The sequence below is a fragment of the Felis catus genome, chromosome B1, assembly GCF_018350175.1.
Source record: "Felis catus isolate Fca126 chromosome B1, F.catus_Fca126_mat1.0, whole genome shotgun sequence".
In the NCBI taxonomy this organism is placed as follows: domain Eukaryota; kingdom Metazoa; phylum Chordata; class Mammalia; order Carnivora; family Felidae; genus Felis; species Felis catus.
In genome coordinates, this window is record NC_058371.1 from 66,617,911 (window position 1) to 66,632,159 (window position 14,249).

General features: G+C 33.5%; 1 long non-coding RNA gene across 1 annotated transcript in view; it reads right to left on the reverse strand.

Annotated features, from left to right (window-relative positions):
• LOC123384891 overlaps window positions 1-14,249 on the reverse strand; it is a 214,519-nt gene that overhangs the window by 37,510 nt on the left and 162,760 nt on the right. Inside the window, exon 4 of the long non-coding RNA XR_006596607.1 lies at window positions 178-258. This is a non-coding gene — a long non-coding RNA (uncharacterized LOC123384891). The remainder of the gene's footprint in view (window positions 1-177; window positions 259-14,249) is intronic.

Below are 14,249 nucleotides of genomic sequence, written 5' to 3' on the forward strand. Positions count from 1 at the left end.
ACATGGGGACTGAATTCACAAACCACAAGATCATGACCTGAGCCAAAATCAAGAGTGGGACACTTAACCAACTTAGCCACCCAGGCACCCACCCCCAAAACCATTTTCTTCTCACTGTCATTATTCTATTACTTATTTATAATTTAAGCTATTTTTGCTTTGTTATAATTAATTTACCTCAAAACTAAGTGTCAGTTTTCTTCTTTAGAAAATACAACAGCGAACGATGCATAGTGGCTTCCTCAAGTAGTCTGAATGCTAAAATAGAAGAAAAGTGAACAAACCAATCATTCCAATAAGGAATTATAAATGCAGAGGTAAGGTTAATTACAAGTGGCTAGGTCGAAGAATATAAATGACAAAAAGATATGTTTTGAAGTACAGCCAATATGTACACTATTGACCTTTGTCATATTCTCTTTAATTCACCATTGAATAACCTTATTTTTATTCACTGAGATAAATATTAATATATGTGTACATAGTATATACTACATATTACGCCAGGCCAAGGGCAAACAGCTATAGATGGAGTTTATGCCCTCAATGAACTTACACTCTTCTAGAGAAAGATTTAATAGTAACAAAATATTCTACAGGTTTTTTTCAAATTTTAGTTTTTAGTGTATCTGCAATTGTTAGCAATTGAGAAAGATATGTGAGCTTACATTTTGGAGACTATGTGTCTCCAAAATATACATACTAATTTTAGTGCTACCTTGAGAATAAAATTAATGTAAGCATTCTTCCAACTGAAATCATAATAGAATCTCGGGAGATTTAATGGAAGACTATTTCATATTATTTCCACTTAACTTCTTGGAACACTTTACCATTTGGCTATACAGTATGCAATGTAATTCCTAGAAGAAAATCTAGATTTCTCTTGCCTCTAGCCCCCTTCCTAGTAACTTCTCTATACCACTTGCCTTTTCCTTCTTACCTGAAAAACTCCTACTCAATACTGAGGTGTCAATGGCAAAATGCCTTGGCATAGCACATCCATCTGTAACACATCAACGAAGCCTTCGACTCTTCAGGATTATATTGTTACTCTTCTCACCTTAGGCTTTTTTCTTTTTTCCCCAGTAAATGCAACTCGTTTGAGGTGAACTTGCAATTTTCTGAAAAATCTATTTTCTAAAGAATAAACAGGTTGATGTTCTAATTTGACTCCCCATTAAAAAGCTTTCTGGGGGTGCCTGTGTGGCTCATTAGGTTAAGCGACCAACTTCAGCTCAGGACATGATCTCACAGTTTGTGGCTTCCAGCCCTGCATAGGGCTCTGTGCTGACAGTGGGGAGCCTGCTTGGGATTCTCTCTCTCTGCTCCTCCCTCGAGGAGCACTTTTTCTCCTCTCAAAATAGATAAACTTAAAAAAAAATCTAAGGGGCACCTGGGTGGCTCAATCGGGTAAACCTCTGCCTGTTGGTTTCTGCTCAGGTCATGATCTCACGGTTTTTTGAGTTAAAGCCTCACACTGGGCTCTGTGCTGTCAGTATGGAGCCTGCTTGGGATTTTCTCTCTCCCTCTCTCTCTCTGTCCCACTCCCACTCGTGCTGTCTCTCTATCTCTCAAAATAAATAAATAAACTTAAAAAAAAGCTTTCTGTCACTAGCAAAGGAATTCTTATATTTTTGGAATACAATTTTAATACAACAGGAGTAAACAAATCATAACAGTCATTTGACATATTATATAATACCTCAAGAAAATAGTGTTCTCTTTCTCTCACACACACATGCAAAATGGTAACTATGTAGAGGTGATAGGTATGTTAATTAGCTTGACTGTGGTGATCTTCCTACAAGATATACATATATCAAAACATCAAATTGTACACCTTGAATATACAGCATTTTTATGTGTCAAAGATATTTCAATAAAGTTGTTTAAGGGAAAAAGGACATTAAAATTCTTAAGAAAACATTGTATTAAACAAGCTGAGAATAAACACAAAGATTGTGTTTTCTGTGGTTAAATTTATTCCAATTATGTTGGAATACTAGCCATCTTATGATTACTATTGGGTGTTTGAAAGGTCATGTCTCCTCACCTTTAAGTTGCTAATACTCCTTATTCTTTCATATACAATTTCTTTTGGCACTGAATGACCTTTTCCTATATTTTGCTCCTTTCCCTTCAAAGTATATATTCTTCATATTTAAGATTCAGATTTAATCACTTCCTCATAAAGAGGAGGTTGATTTGGTCATGAAACTTATATTTATGGGTCATCTCCTATGTGATAAGCAAATGATACATTTTGAAGTTACAAATACAAATGACAAAGACCGTGTCCTAAAGGAGAAAGGAAATAGCAGTCATAATGCCATATGCTAATTTCAAGACAGTCGTAAAATGGGATAGCCACAAAAAATAAAAAAAAGGAAAAAAGGTTTTTATTGTTCTTTCTCTATTGAATAGTATTTTTACCAGCTTATTTTAACTCTCCCAGTTTGCATACGGCAAAAGCAATATCTTACTTATCTTACTTATTTTTAAAGAAAATGAAAATTGTATCACTGGAAGTACTGAAAGAGTATGAGGATGACTTATAAGAAATATTGCAGAGAATACTTTTCTAAAGAACAGAGTTTTAAACTAGGTGATTTCTCTGGTTCCTTGTGATTCCAACAATTCATGCTTCCATTTTCAGAATTACCTTTCCCCAGTAAATTTGTTTTATTTTCTAACACTGAAAATTGTCTAACAACTTTATTCACTTAGGAAGATCTTGTCAGATCTTAGTAAATATTCTCATAGCTTATTAATGTTTGGGGATTATCACAAACATGTAAAAGTCATTCAAGACTTCACTTTTGAGATCTGCCACTATATTTTTGGCACTGGACGATGAAATAAAGGTTGAGCACAGTCATTTCCTTTCATTAAAATGTTCCCCTAAAGATTACTGTGGGTCAGAAGTTTATCTATTGACAAGTTACAGCTCAAACGTTATCTCTTCTGTAAAATGTTTAGATTTCAGCCGTATTTGATCTCATTTTTCTGTGTTATCAGTACAAATTATAGAGGATGCTGTAGACTACCAATGCTCTCAGCATAAATATGTTTTATCCAGTGTGCTGTTTCCACATCTATCTTCTGTTACCATGGAAGCTTCTTGTGCAGGTGTAACTCTCACACAGTTTCTCATAAAGGTACATTTATAGAGAAATAAAACAATTAATACCTTATTCAGTACAGAACAATATGAATCCTAATCTATGGTAATACTAATACATACCATCTAATGAAAATGAAACAAACTATGAAAATAAAAAGTAACCATAATTATGAAAATAATGAGTGTTATCCATAAATTGGAAGATTACAAAACAAATGTATGGAGAGTTACATTTGAAATAAAGATACTTTAGAATTGCAGGGAATCTTTGTGATGATATTGTTTCACTCAGCTCCAGAATCTCTCCTGTTTCCTGACAAAGAAAGACTCAGCAAAGAAGAAAGTTCACAACTGAATTACTCAACATAGTAAGCACTTGGATCTATGCCTTTGATACTGCATTGATTTTTCATTCCATTAGTCAGAATCAAGACTGAGAGAAGACAACATATAAGAAATATCACTCTATAATTTATTTTATTTATATTTTTAACGTTTATTTATTTTTGAGACAGAGAGAGACAGAGCATGAACGGGGGAGGGTCAGAGAGAGGGAGACACAGAATCTGAAACAGGCTCCAGGCTCTGAGCTGTCAGCACAGAGACAGACACGGGGCTCGGAACTCACGCTCTGCGAGATCGTGACTTGAGCCAAGGTCGGCCACATAACCGACTGAGTAATAACTTCTACTTAAAGAATAATGCATGTTTACAATATTGGTAAGGGGAACATTACTAGATGAGTATTCAATAGTAACTTATTAATTTATAATTGAGCTAGTTGGACAGTGTTATAACTTCTGGGTTCAGCATCATTACAGAATATTACGCCAAATCTCAAAAGTACAAAATTTATAGTCACAACACAAAAATCAATGGACTATTGTTCTAAGTTTAATAGTCATTTTTAAGTTCATAATATTGTTCAGGTTGTATAATTTAAAGACAGAACTGGAAACAGATTTGGTAGTGAAAAAAACCCACAAAACTATATTGACATAGCTTTCAAAGTAGTAAGTTTCAATTAATATACTTCAAAGTGAAGTCAGATATGAATAAAGTATGGAGTGTGATAAACAACTCTCCATTATTCTCAATTTTAAAAGCTGTAGACATTTATAATTTTCATATCTCATTGGTTTTCGAAAGTATAATACTTTTTTCAGGAGTCTTCTAGAATCCTGCAATTACACAAATACAGTGTGAGTTTACATTCTATTATTTTGAAAAATTGGACTTGTCAGCACAACATTGCAACTTATAGGCAAGGTATAAATAAACTAGTCCTCTACTTTCCATATAGAGATTTCTTGACATTCATGATAGATAGGTTATACATATTTCTACAAATGATGGAACTGAGAAATTTCATTAGTTAAGTACATGTTATATATGGAATATCCCCGGACATAAAAATAAAGTACTTACAAAAGCATATTTTGATGATAATAATGTATAATGATGTGCACCAAAACAGTAAATAAGTGAGGAAATACATTCAAGCCACATAAAATAAATAAATCTTAACAGTAAAACCATTCCCCTGTGTTTGGAAGGAGTAATAAAACAATAGGAGAGTCAGCACTCTGTATCTGAGAGTATTAATACAGCCACAAATGTTACATTATCTAGGATTCATTCTACTTAAACTAGTAATGGTTTCACAGTAATATTAAATGGACCTATGCATATGACAAAAGTAACGCATTAAGCTTTTTTTAGTTATCGCTTGTGCTGTGTATGCACAGACAGTTTCTTTCATGATACGCAGTTTAAATATACATTGAACTATTTCTCCATTTTTTCAATACTGGATTTCAAGTCAAAGTGCACTTGTTAGCATTTGCTACAAACAAAACTATGATTTTCTCCTTTCCCTTAATGTCACTTAATATTAGCATTTTGTGAATGCTACATACACATTGTGCCACTATTAAATTTACCAAGTGTATCTGATCAGTGTCCTTGTTAATTTTAGCAATTCTCTCACAAGATAGAAAAACTGTACTTCCATTGATTTTCCCTCAGATGCTATTATATGTAAAAACAGACAAACCTACATCACACTTTTGGTGCATCATCTAGAACTAGAGGTTCAGAGATAAAGAAGATGAGATGCCGGAATAAGAGAGAGCAATGTGAACTCCAAGGCCAGCAAATTTCAGGCCTGAGAGTAGTAAACTGATTACTGATGGTATTTAACGTCTCATGTAGTACACAGTGGCAAACAGATATACATACGTAATTTTATTGTTCACTTAAAAAAATCTTCTGTTTGACTTTGGTATTTTCATGGAATTAAGGTCAGAAGAATAAGGAATAAAGTATTAAATTTAAAAGTAAATCAGGGAACCTGGTTGGTTCATTCAGTTAAGCGTCTGGCTCTTGGTTTCGGCTCAGGTAATGATCTCACAGTGTGAGATAGAGCCCCATGTCGGACTTTGCACTGACAATGCGGAGCCTGCTTCGGATTCTCTCTCCTCCTCCTTTCTCTGCTCCTCCCTCACTCATGCTCTCTCTCTCTCAAAATAAATAAATAAAACATTAAAAAAATAAAAAATAAAACCAAATCATCTTAGTTGTACCCATTGACAATGTTGATTTTGATGATGTCACGAATACTACATTACAGGATAACATACTGCAAACTTTTTATGTTACGTTTTCTGTGTCTCTGGTGTGTTCATTTTTGGTGCATAATTATTTTCAATCAAGATCATTTGGTTTTGGTGAGTTCCTAATTGTCTGATAACCTATAAACCAAAAGATGTTTTATCTCAGTTTATATAACTGAGAAGCAGGGGTTGAATAATCATAATAAAAATTATCATCTGGAAGAGTGGAGAATGAAAGACACAATGAAATCACTTTTCCAGAGAAATAATAAAATCCTACGGTCAGGTATTGTAAGAACTACTTTGACTGTTGGAGAATCACCTTAATAAAACCCTCCCTAATTTTCCTCTTATACGTTGTTCTCATAATTGCTGTTTGTTTGTTTTTTTAATTCTTCTGCTCTCTGACAAATTTCTCCTTGTTTGTTATTCTCCAAAGCTACATCTGAAGTGTGTGTAATCTGGAGAGAACGATCTATTTGGTCATGTGCAGTTTTCACAGTGTTCCTACATGTGCAACTCTGAACAGATTTGAAGCAAAAAAAAAAAAAAGTTCAAAGGGTTTTGCTTGTTTGTTTGTTTTTTAATTCTAGATGTGTTGTTTCTTTGACAAAACAATTCCCTCAAAATGTAGTAGGTTTTGAATCTGTTTTATTGGAGCCATTTCAAATGTGCAATACATTCACAGAAAGTTGTCTTAGTGCATAGTTCTCAGGTACTCTTTGTTTATTTGGTTTATCTTATGCTCCTTTCCCCTCTTAATTTTGGCTAACGTGAAGTAAAATGAAAGAGAAGATTCAAGTGTGTCAGTATTAGTGTCGATGATCTTTGCCTCTGTACTGGATCTTTGTCTCTTTAGGGAGTATTATTGGCTCTTTATTCATATCTTTTTACTTGGATTGAGAAGGCGTTGGTGGTTTTTCCAACCCCATAATTTCATTTCTATATCTTCTCTATTTATATCTGTATTTGAAACCAGGCAATTCTTGTTTGATGTCATATCTTATAATACCTTGCTAAAATCTGCCAATCATAGCGAATATACAGTATATTTTTTTAACTCCATTTCCCTTAAGTCAGGCTCAGTGGGCACATAGTCTATTTTGAAAATTTTCAACAATTTTATAGGAAATAATTTTATTGAATACTTTTCAATTATATAGTACAGGTCTTCAATTAACACAACTTTACAATTTGTAATATGTGTGTATATATAAATATATACACCTGTCATCCAACCACCAAGCCAATGTCACATATATATATGTGTGTATATATAAATATATACACCTGTCATCCAACCACCAAGCCAATGTCACATACTTCATGTGACTATAAAGGCAGCGATCCATTTCTAGTTACCAGTTTTGGTATAAACTGACATAATGACAGATGCTCTAATAAATAAATATAAGGACTCACACATGAGCGAATCTATTTATCATTTTAGTAAATTCCAAAACTAGTGTCCCTAACTGGTCTGTGTCTTTCTTCTTAATAGTAAGTTACAAACCTGGATTTATTTTATCTTGAATCCGTGTGTTTTACAACCCTGGGGCATTCATGTACATTGGATCATGCCCAAAGAAAGGACTAAAAAGTATGGGTTATGCTACATGGGAAGTGACATGAGTCAAGCCTACAAGCCTAGAAAGTTTTTAACACTTAAACTCATATGCTGTTGCTCACAGTGCATCACAGTGAATGACCATGTCGAAAATCAACGCAATCTAGCTATTTATATGGTGAGAAAAATAGTTTTATTTATTTTTATCTTTGTTTTTGTTTTGCTTTGGCATTTTTTCTCTTTCAAATTTTAATTTAAATTCTAGTTAGTTAACATATAATGTAATATTGTTTTCAAGAGTAGAATTTATTATCACTTACATATAACACCCAGTACTCACCAGGACAAATGCCCTCTTTAATACCCATCACCCATTTAACCCATCCCCTACACATGTCCCTCCATCAACCCTGTATGTTTTCTACTGTAAAGAGTCTCTTATGGTTTGTTTCTTTCTCTTCTTTTTCCCCTTCCCATATGTTCTTTTTTTTTTTTAGTTTATTTATTTATTTGAGAGAGAGTGCTTGTACACACACATAGGAAAGGGGCAGAGAGAGAGAGAATCCCAAGAAGGCTCCATGTTGTCAGTACAGACCCCAACTTGGGGTCTGTGAGACCAAGTTGTGAGATCATGACCTGAGCTGAAACCAAAAGTTGTTTGCTTAAATGACTGACCCACCCAGGTACCCCTCATCTGTTTTGTTTCCTAAATCCACATATGAGTGAAATCATATGACATTTGTCTTTCTCTGCCTGACTTATTTCACTTAACATAATACACTCTAGCTCCAGCCACATCATTGCAAATGGTAAGATTTCATTCCTTTTGATGGCTGTGTGTGTGTGTGTGTGTATTTATATCTTTATCAATCCATCAGTCAATGGGCATTTGTCTCTATAACTTGGCTATTGTTGGTAATGTGGCTATAAACATCAGGGTACATGTACCCCTCGAATCTGCATTCTTGTTCTTGTATCCTTTGAGTAAATACTTAGTAGTGCAATTGCTGGATTGTAGAGTAGTTCTATTTTTAATTTTTAACTTTCTGAGGAAACTCCATACTGTTTTCCAGAGTGGTTGTATCAGTTTGCATTCCCAAAACAGTGCAAGGGTTTTCTCCTTTCTCCACATCCTCACCAACATTTGTTTATTGTGTTGTTGATTTTAATTACTCTGACAGGTGTGAGGTTGTATCTCACCATGGTTTTGATTTGTATTTCCCTGATGATGAGTGATGTTGAGCATATTTTCATGTTTCTGTTAACCATCTACATGTCTTCTTTGGAAAAAACTGTCTATTCATGTCTTCTATTTCTTAACTGTTTTTTTTTTAATGTTTATTTGTGAGAGACAGAAAGAGTGTGAGTGGGGGAGAGGCAGAGAGGGGAGGGGACAGAGGATCCTAAGCAGGCTCCATGCTGACAGAGGAGAGCACGATGTGGGGTTTGAACTCAAGAATCATGAGATTATGACCTGAGCTGCAGTTGGATGCTTAACCAATTGGGCCACCCAGGCACTCTGGGTTATTTGTTTTTTGGGTGTTGAGTTTGAGAAGTTCTTTATAGAATTTGGATACTCTTTATCAGATATATAATTTACAAATATCTTCTCCATAGGCTATCTTTTAGTTTTGTTGATTGTTTCCTTCACTGTATAGAAGATTTTTATCTTGATGAAATCCCAATATTTCATTTTTGCTTTTGTTTCCCTTGCCTCTCAGAGATGTGTCTGGTAAGAATTTGCTCCAGCCAAGGTCAATGAAGTTATTGCTGTGTTCTCCTATAGGATTTTGATGGTTTCCTGTCTCACATTTAGGTCTTTCATCCATTTTGAATTTATTTTTGTGTATGGTATAAAAAAGTGGTCCAGTTTCATTCCTCTGCATGTTGCTGTCCATGTTTCTCAACACCATTTTTTGAAGAGGTTATCTTTCTTCCATTGGATATTCTTTTCTGCTTTGTTGAATAAGAGTTCACCATATAGTTGTGGTTTCATTTCTGGGTTCTTTATTCTGTTCCATTGATCCATATGTCTGTTTTTGTGCCAGTACCATACTGTCTTGATGACAAAAGCTTTGTAATATAGCTTGAATTCTAGACTCATAATGCCTCCAGCTTTTCTTTTCTTTTTCAGGATTGCCTTGGTTAATCTGGGTTTTTTTGTGGTCCCATACAAACTTTAAAATTGTTCTAATTCTGTGAAAAATTCTGGTGGTATTTTGATTGAGATTGCATTAAATGTGTAGATTGCTTTGGGTAGTATAGACATTTTAAGAATAAATAGTTTTGTATCCATTTTCACATCAGCATATACTAGGATAAATGAATTTGGTTTCCATTTCCTTCAGAGAGGTATTTATGCTTTTCTAACATATCATTTGTATGATATTGGGAATCAAACCTTGTAAGTTTGGAAAGATATTTTTAGGCCATTGCATACAGCTGTATTCTGAGGAGGAAACTGGCAACTAGGAAAATTTGAGGAAGTGATGATGGGCATATAAATTACAATCTTATCCACAAAAGTTTTCCAGGAGAATCAATATATAGTTCTTGAAAAATGAAAGTGAATGTTTAGGAAAAGCACAAAGAATAATCTTTCCAGATATAGTTTCACATTAAAACATATTGATTGGTCTGCATTTTTTATTTTAGAAAAAATTTAAAGTATTAACTGGGAAAAAATAAACATATTTTTGGATAAAGGGAATATAGATTCATCATTGCACTATGCATATATCTGTTTTGTTGAATCAAAGATGGAATGAGTGGTTCTGGACTTGAATTGAACTGGAGTAAATGAGTGATGGAAAAAGTGTGGGGATATTGTGATGTAAATTATGAAAAATTTAAACTTTTATTCTTTATATGTTTCCCCAAAATGCCAAGGTGGCATGGCATGGGAGGTATTATTCTGAAGGATATTTTAAGGCAAAGATATTTAATTAAATTTATTTTTTCAAAATAACATTCATCCTACTGTTCATCTGGATAATGTCATGACTATGTACATCTAAAATGTACAGAAATATTTTTATGCTCTGAGGCTTTTCACTTACTATTATTATAACTCATTTTTATTTTCAAATTGTATGATCTAATAAAGCTTTTTAAATTAAAAAAATTCAATGGCAAGCAATTGTGTTTTCAGATTCTCAAAAATAATGTATAAAGGGGAATAATTCTGGCTATAATTAACTTCAGGTTGCCCAAGGGAGTAAGAGAAAATTAGTTTGTGTTGTGAATATTCCTTTTCATATGTGCTGTATTTTAAATTCTTTTTCATCTAAGCACTTCTCATTAGAATAAATATAATTAGTGTGTAGTCATTGTTTTTAAAGTTTAAATTTCCTTTAGATACATTTGGAATTAAAGTGTATTTTGGATTTAATTAGGAGGTAGAATGAACACCTTGCCTTTATAACTGTTTCTCTCGTATTCATTGTCAGAAAAATGACCAATTATTGGTAAGTTGTTTATTTCCATTTTGGACAGGCCAATGAAATCAACATAGCCAACCATTTCCTACTTGTGTGTTTTTAAACTTAGTTTTCATTGGCATTTGGGAAGAACATGACACTGAAAATTAAAGCCATAAGTGAAAGCCCTACAGAGTTGAGAACACTTGAAAATAGCATGATAGATCAGAAATGCCTGAGAACAGAGGAGGGAAACTCTCCCTTAGAGGATCTTAAAATCAAACGAAAACAAATGCATAAACACATAAACAAGATAAAGATAATATGTGCAAAGTCCCCTAAAGAATTATAGTATTTGGGGGGAACAATTTGAGGAATAATGATGGTTTTTTAAATGGATATGTGATTCTGAAACTTGAAGATAACAACTTTAGAGTAGAATTTTGTCTTCAACTTCCCTAAAATTTATTCTTGGTCTTAAAAAAAAAGTGAAATGACCTTAAGATTAGAAATATGGAATAATGTTTCCAATTTTGCCAGGCTAGTCACTAAAACCCTATTGACCTCAAAATTGCTCTACTCTACCCCTTAGTGATTTTAGCATTCTTTTTAAATCATGTAGTTTTTGCTGTTTTCAGGCCTGCAGGCTTTTAGAAGCTCAGTATAACTGGCGTTTTGTGGCATTCTTCAGAGTTCACAGCAATATGTCTTTGTCTCTCACATTAGAAGGTTACATGGCTGATGTTAATTTTCTTTAGCAAAGTCTTTCTGTCAGCAGGATTTATCCTGAAATTGTTTAGAATGGTCACACCAATAAACAATTTTTAGTCAACTATGCTCTCAGCATTTAAGAATTAAATGACACAGTGGATGCCATATTAAATATAATAGTTGTATGATATACTGCAAAATGTCTTCATGAGGTGGAAGAGAACTATTTTGAACTATAAAATTTCACTGTCAAGGGATACCCAGAACTCAACAGTATAATAGTGATTATAAAAGTATTAGATCTCTTCAAATTTCAGTAACTTTTTCCTCCCCATAATATATTTCCAGAAAGAGAATTAAGGGATTGAAAGAAGTAAGATTTATGTCCTGAATTAAGGTTTTTTTTTCTTGATTCTTTGTATGTTGATAGACTGCAGACCACATCTATATAAAAATACCTATATCTTATTTTCATGTTTAAGCATGTTCTAAAAACAAATTATAAAATATTTCACCTCTTGCTCATCATCTAGAATTCAAGAGGAAAAACAAAAGCAATAGGAAAATACAAACTTGGCTAATATTAAGTCATAAAGGAATAAAATATAGGCTTTTTAGAGTTCATGTTTCATTTGAAGTTCATATGGGTTATTCTACGACATAATGAGACAAAAGTTACCCAGTGGAATTTTACTTAGTTTCATCAAAAATGGGTCTTATAATACTATAGCATGGCTAGTATTTGAGTAGGGGTTAAAAAAGTAATGGATTGAAAATAAAAACTCATATAACAGAACAGCCACAATAACAAAGAGATGTGTACTGACTTTTTATCCCAAGTCAGTCAATTTAAAAATATATATCCTGAGAGGAAGTTTTAGAATAGGAATATATATATATATATTATACACATTATATATAATATATAATGCTATTTCCTGATAAACTTATTGATATAAATAAGATATGCAGATTTGCACCCTGAAACAATCTCTTTCAGTCCAATATGTACATACATGCAAATGGAAAATAAGACATGAAAACATTCAAATTACCCAGTGAAGATTTAAATACAGAACAACACACAGAAATATCATAATATGACAAGATGAACACTTTATTGTGTCAATATGCTCCTGCCTTTCACTATAATAGGTACAATTGGATATATTCTTATTTTATCTACAGAAATTAAATTGAGTATTTGTGCTAGGTAGAATAGTGTCCCCCTCCAAAGATATCCATATCCAATCTCCAGAACCTGTGAATACTAGATTACATTGCAAAGAAGAATCAGGTGCAGATGGAATTAAATTTGCTAATAAATGACCTCAGAATAGAGAGCTTATTCTGCATTATCTGGATGAGCTCTGTGTAATCACCAGGGTCCTTAGGGTGGAAAGGAATTGGAAGAAAGAACAAGAGATACAGCAACTGTGCTGGTTTTTAAGATGGAAAATGGGCCACAAGCCAAGAAATCAGGCCACCTCTAAAAGATGGAAAAGCAATGGGTTGGGTTCTGCCTTGGAACCTCTAGACGCAGTCCAACCCTGAGGATACCTTGACTTCAGTCTTGTGAGACCCATTTTGAGTCTAACCTCCTGATTATAACATAATAAATTTGTATTGTTTAGGCCACTAAACTTGTGGTAATTCATTACATTCAGAAACATACAGATTTGGATAGCTTTCTATTCAGAATTTTCAAAATCCTACCTTATCCAAATATTTATCCAAAAATTCATCCAATTTAATTTTCTCCATAATATTATACTGTCAGAAAAAATTAAAATGTTGAACTATTGCAGGTAATTCAATTACTTACCAGTTACACTTGAGATTTAGAAACACACACATGCACTCAAGTTTCCAATCTATAAACTTTTAGTTAGCCTTTGTATTTATGTTTAGACACTCAGGGTTAATATATATTTTCTTTTTTTACATAAACATCACGCTTCTAGGTGAAATAATATGAATTTTAGACTTGATTAAGAATTGTAACTTATTTACATGTAACAAGCACTTATTACATTCTAGCTGTTGTTCTAAACATATATACTTCAACTTACGTAATTCTCACAGCAATCCTCTAAGTTTATTTACACTTCTTTCTTAAAAGAGGATCTTTTTAAAAAAATTTTTTAATGTTTATTTATTTTTGAGAGAGAGAGAGAGAGACAGACCATGAGTGAGGGAGGAGCAGAAAGAGAGGGAGACAGAATCTGAAGCAGGTTCCAGGCTCTGAGCTGTCAGCACACACAGCTTACAGCACAATGTCAGCAATTTAACCAAGATCATTCAATTAAAAAGTAGTGTGGTTAGAATTAAAACACAGTCTGGCTGCAGAGTCTGACCTACTCAACAAAGCCTTACACACAGTAAGGCTATTACTCAGCTATTGTTGTGCAAATATATAACAAATAATCCCCAAAGCTCAATGGATTGCAGCAACACATATTGATTTTTCTGGCTTATGGATCTTTAGGTTGGATACAGTTTGGTTGGTCTTAACTAGACATATTTGGTTCTCACAGAGCTCAGCTGAGACTCTGGAATTCTTAACTCATTTATCTTCATCATTCTGGGGACCAACAGTTACCCAGGTTGTGCTCTTTTTGTGGCCATAGTAGAAGCCCAAAGGACTGAGCCAAACAACAAAAGCCCATTTTAATCATCTGTTTACATCACATCTACTAACATTTTATTGTCCCAGCAAGTTACATAGTCAATGGGGTGGTAATATATACTCTGCCTACTTGTACTGATAACCATTACAAAGGCAAATGGCAAAATTAGGTGGTTATGTA